We start from the raw sequence: 5,958 nt of genomic DNA on the forward strand, positions 1-5,958 counted from the left end.
ACTTGCGCACAAACAACCGACAATCCTATGCTGTCAGTGAGTTAGCAGGTCATCAACCCAGTGCTGAGTCCTGGGGCTCAAATTTCCAGAGTTCAGGGCAATGGGACTTCACCCATCTGGCCAGAGTGCTTTTGGAAATATGTATCGTGGAGGCTGCATGTTTGAACCAATCAAAACATGACATTGATGGTACCATAAATACAACCCAGAAGCAATAGGCCATCTACTTCAGCCTTACCAGTGCTGATCATATCTAAGGGTCATTGTATTGAGGAAGTTCCTGAACTTCCTTTGGTGGCTGCAGATAAAGTTAAAGTCTATAAGAAGACCAAAGAGGATGTTTTGTTTCTTAAGAAACTTAAGGGCTGGAATGATATCAAAAAAGGTCTATGCTTCTCAGCAAAGGAGAGCTAGTAAGGGCAAAATGAGAAACCATCATCGCATACAGTGCAGGAGGCCATGCATCATTTATAATGAGGACAGTAGTATCATCAAGGCCTTCAAAACATTGCTGGAGATTACTCAGCTTAATGTAAGCAAGCTGAACATTTTGAAACTTGCTCTTGGTGTGTATATGGGACATTTCTGCATTTGGACTGAAAGTGCTTTCTGCAAATGAGATGACCTGTATGGCACTTGGCGTAAAGTTGCCTCCCTCAAGAGTGATGACAAGCTTCCCAAGCACAAGATGATGAACACAGACCTTAGCAGAATCTTGAAAAGCCCAGAGATCCAAAGAGCTTTTCAGGCACTGCCAAGAAGCTTCATTGCAGACTCCTAAAGAAGAATCCTTGGAAAAACCTGAGAATCGTGTTGAAACTAAACCCATATGCCAAGACTTTGCCCTGAAACACCGTTCTTTGCCAGGCCAGAAATCACAAACTCAGGATGGATAAAGCTGCAGCAGCACTAGAGGCCAAATCAGATGAAAAGAGGGTTCCAGGCAAGAAGCCTAAATGGGGACGAAAGGAAGGAGGTTATTGGTGTTATGATGCCACAGAGGCAGAAGACTTTGGGAAAGAAGGCTGCTCCTGTCAAGAAGCCAGCGGAAAAGAAAGCTCCCACAGAAGAAAAGAAGCCTGCTGTCTAAATTGCTTATCCCATAAAACTCAAAATCATTTTGTACATATTATTCTGAATAAAGACCAGATTCAGATCAAAAAGGAAAGAGGGATGGAGTGGGATTGGTGAGAGGGGAGAACGGTGAGAAATGGGTTAAGGAGAGAAGGGCCCACACAGGTAGAGGGTTAGGGTGAAAGGGAACTTTAAAAGGTCATTTCATAATAGGAGGAACAAATGTTAAAATAAATTTAGTAGATTGAAATGCTAGTGATGAATGAAAGGGAGGGGTAAGGGGTATGGGATGTGTGAATTTTTTTCTGTTTTCTTTTTATTTCTTTTTCTGAAGTGATGCAAACGTTCTAAGAAATGATCATGATGATGAATATACAACTATGTGATGATATGTGAGTTATTGATTATATATCAAGAATGAAATGAGCATATGGTAAGAATGTTTGTGTTTGTATATGATTATGTTGAAATAAAAAAATAAAAAATTAAAATAAAAGAATAAAAAAACATACGGATAGAAAGAGAAAGGTCATTTCACTCATACCTGTCTCCAGGGACACCCAAGGACTTGGAGGAAATGTCTTAAATTTCTCCCTAGGACTTGGCACAGTGTAGACATATAGAAGGCCTGCCGTAGCCTTTGCTTGATTTGTTGACTGGCTGCTGAACCCATGAAGCCAGGTCATGCAAGAAGAAAGGTCAAGGTTGGAGAAAAGTTTGGAACATTGCTCCAAACCAGGAGAAAGTTTGTATTTTTCTCACATATTGAAAAAATTGCAAAAGGAAGAGAGGGGTCGGGGAATTTATTTTAATTCTTTTTTTTTTTTTGCCCATTTCTGAATGAAAATCCCAGTATTTTGGGATTCCTCCTGGAAGATTCTGGATTGTCCATTCCCTCCATGCCCCCACATGTAAAGGCTTCATTCCCTATGGTTTGGTTGCTGTATAATAGTCCACCCTCCTGTCAATGCATATTTGGATTATTTCCAAGTTTTCACTCTTATGACAATGCTGCTATGAACATTCTTTACGTATCTCCTATTTACATGTCCAAGAAGTACTCTTGGGTACATCCCTAGGAGCAGAATTGTTGGGTCATCTTCAGTTTAAGAGGAAATGCAAATCTGTTTTCCAAAGTATTTGCATCATCTTTTATTTCCACCCACAGCACATAAGAGATCTCTGCATTGTAGTTGCCTGAGGCTACACAATTTTTCTGTACCCACTTATAGATAAGGTGATGTGTGCTTTGTGTCTGAATTGTGTTTTCTCCTCCATTAGTCAAGTGACCTTGAAGCCCGATGAAGATGTGTATGGAGAGAATGTACAGGGACAGAGGGCACAACGAGTGCAAAGACCCAAAGCAGGAATGTTCAAAGGAAGAAAAAGAAAAAGAAAAAGAAGCCAGTTTAATAAACTGAAGTTTATTGTGTGAGGGAAGAATTAAGACAGCCAATGGGTGCAAGAGCCCTTTGTTAATTTTCCAGGAATATCTGGAGCTGGTTGTCAAACTGCCAGTAGGTTGATATCACCTAGAAGCGTCTACACCATGGAAATCAGCAAATGCTTCCTCAGGACGACTTTCTTCTTGCTTTAAAAGTTGGGGGAGGTAGAGGATGATACTGTGGTGGTATGAAATTATATATACCCCAGAAAGCCATTGTAAATAGGACCTTTGATAAGATTACAGCAGTTACAGTGTGGCCCACCTCAGTCAGGATGGGTTTTAATCCTATTACTGGAGACCTTTATAAGCAGAATGAAATTCAAGCAGAGAGAGTAAAAGCCAAACAGGAAGTAGCCAGAAGCCGAACATCAATAGAATACAGAAGAGAAGGAAGCAGCCAGGAGAGGCGGCCATGTGCATTGCCCTGTGACAGTGGGCCCAGGACCAAGGGTCTGCAGCAGTCAGCCCCTAAACACCAGGCTTCAGGGAGAAAGCATCGTCTTGATGATGCCTTGGTTTGGACTTTTTTCCTAACCTTAAAACTCTATTTAGCCATTAAATTGCCATCGTTTCACCTAGCCCATTGCACAATATTTGCTTGAGCAGCCCAGCAAACTAAAAGCTGTACCACTGAATAGATACTGTTAAAAAGGAAGACAGACCTACTTAAAATCTTTAGACCAAATCACAAAGGGTAAATGAATTTGTGCATATGAAGCATGGTGCTCGTGATGATGAGTGCCCAGTGATTGAGAGTGCTTACCTACCTGCTCCTACCATTGTTCAGACTCCTTCCCCAATTCATCTACCCTCCAACAATCTGATCATGATCATCATTGGAGGAAAAAGAAGAAACATGCATCAAGTGTCACTATATGCTGGAATTGTCATATGTCATTACTTCATACCCTCAACAGCACTATCAGGTAGTTATCTGCATGGGCAATTTTCTGATTGCTTATTATTGAGTATGCTGGTTTGAAAGTGTTGTGTACCAAGAAAAGCCATGTTCTTTAATCTTCATTCAATATTGTTGGGTAGGATCTTTTTTATTAAGTTGCTTCCATGGAGATATGATCCACCCAATTGTGGATGGGACTTTTGATTAGGTGGTCTCCATGGAGATGTGTCTCCACCCATTCAAGGTGGGTCACTTGCTGGAGCCATTTTGAAGAGACCTGACACAGAGAGATACTTTTGGAGATGCAGAAAGAAAACGCCCCCGGGGAAACTGTTTAGAAGCCAGGAAAGAAAGTTTGCAAACATCACAGTGTGTCTTCCCAGCTGTCAGAGAAATCCCAAACGTCACTGGTCTTCTCTTGACTCAAGGTATCTTTCTCTGGATGCCTTAGTTTGGACATTGTTATGGCCTTAGAACTGTAAACTTGCAACTTAATAAAGTCCTTTTATAAAAGCCAACCTATTTCTGGTATATTGTATTCAGGCAGCTTTAGCAAACTGAAACCTGAGTTTCAGAGAGATTCTGTAACTTATCCAAGGTTGCACAGCTGCTAAGCTGTGGAACAGGCACCGAAAACTAAGATATCTGAATCCAAGTTCAGGGCACATAGCAATTAACCTTAATTACTATCAATTAAAATATTTTTATAGGCAACTCAATTCTGTGAATAATTTTTTTGAATGTGTTACGAAATGAACCAACAAGATGGCTTGAACCCACAGGTAAGACGGTTTGGTGAAGATGTGTAACTCAAGTAAAAGGGGTTTTTCCAGCAAATCTGACATTGAAGTAACATTTACTAATAGCCAGTCTTCAAATCAGCAAGGCGATTAACAAGTAAGTGACAAATAAAATCCCCTCTACCTCCCTCCTTCTTTTCCTTATCTGGTAATCAGACACCTACTATATGTGGGCATTGGATTCAATGATAGGGGAGGGTTTGAAGAGTGCAAAGTCTAGCAGGGAGACAGGAATCACCAGACCATCACATCACACGATGGTTAGAGATGCAGGGTTTTGCCCAAGTTGCTACAGGAAAAAACAATGATGGAAGGGAAGATAGCTGGGAAAATTTCACCAGAGAAGGTGGTGCCCAAACTGGACCTTGGAAGAAGAATAGAAGATAATTAGATGATTAGATGAGGAATGGGATAACACCTGGAGTGGAGACCATCAGTGCTGGCCAATATCCCCTTGGGATACTGGACCCATCTTTGAGTAGCCAGACCACCATCTGAAAATAAAAACAACATTAATAAAGCAAGGAGCAATTCACCCTCTTTCTCTCTCCTCTCCCTCTTCCTTCCAAAAAACCCATGGGCAATGTAGATGTTTGATCTCTGAAGGATTCTGGTTGCATTACTTTCCTGTGACTGTCATAACAAATTTACAAACAATAGAAATTTATTCTCTCTCAGTTCTGGAGCCTAGAAGTCCAAAATCAGTCACTGGGTTGAAAGCAAGATGTTGGCAAGGTTGTACTCACTCTCGAAGCTCTAGGTAGAATCTGTTCTTTGCCTTCCAGTTTCTGGTAGCTGCTGCCATTACTTGATTTGTGGCCACATCTCTACAATCTTCAAATCCCTCTCTGCTCTGTCTTCACATTGCCTTCTCCTCTATGTATGCCTGTACATTATCTCTTTTTGCTTCTCTAAGCAAGACTTAACTTGTGATTACAGTTGAAAGTCCAGAATAATCTCTCTATGTCAAGATCCTCAATTAATGACATATGCAAAGAGCCATTCTTCCTTATAAGGCAACTTTTACAGGTTCCAGAAATTAGGACCTGTTATCTGTGGGATGCCATTATTTACCCTACTACACTGATTTTGGTCAGAGCTGTTAAATCTGAAGCTGATGGACTTCAAGGTTTAGGAGAAGCTTTCCATCCTCATAACTTGGGTTAAGGGGGAGGAGAGAGGTTTGGGAGAGGGGCAGGAATGAGTAAAAGTAGATCATATTTTCCTAACCCTTCTGGAAAAGGCCACTCTTCTCAACTAATGCTGTTCTCTCTGTCTGGAACCCTTCCTTCCTCTGAGCTCTAAGAGGACTTTATTGCCTGTACTCCATGGATGAAATCTATAACCCCCTTGTCCTCTGTGCTCTGCATTCCCCCTTTATCCTATCACCAAACACAGTGAAAGGCCTTTCATTTACTCAAAACTTACCTCCCAAGAAGAATGTGAGCTCCATGTGAGCCAACTGTGCCATACGCATAGCTGTGCCTTTAGTAGGTGCTTAATAAATGTGGAAGTGAATCGCATTCTTACTGAAATAAGAGGTCCCTGATGGCATAAGTACAATTTTATTTCATCTCTTCCCTGGTTTGGAGACTGAGGCCAAGGGACCCTCTCTCCCACCCCATATTCCCAACCAGCCTGGACAGGGTGAGAACCCCATTCAGAAGTTTTACGCTCTCGTAGTTTCCTTGGCAGTTAGATGCATCTTCATCCCTAGCTTGTATCTCTAGTGCACA

The sequence above is a fragment of the Tamandua tetradactyla genome, chromosome 8, assembly GCF_023851605.1.
Source record: "Tamandua tetradactyla isolate mTamTet1 chromosome 8, mTamTet1.pri, whole genome shotgun sequence".
Lineage (NCBI taxonomy): Eukaryota > Metazoa > Chordata > Mammalia > Pilosa > Myrmecophagidae > Tamandua > Tamandua tetradactyla.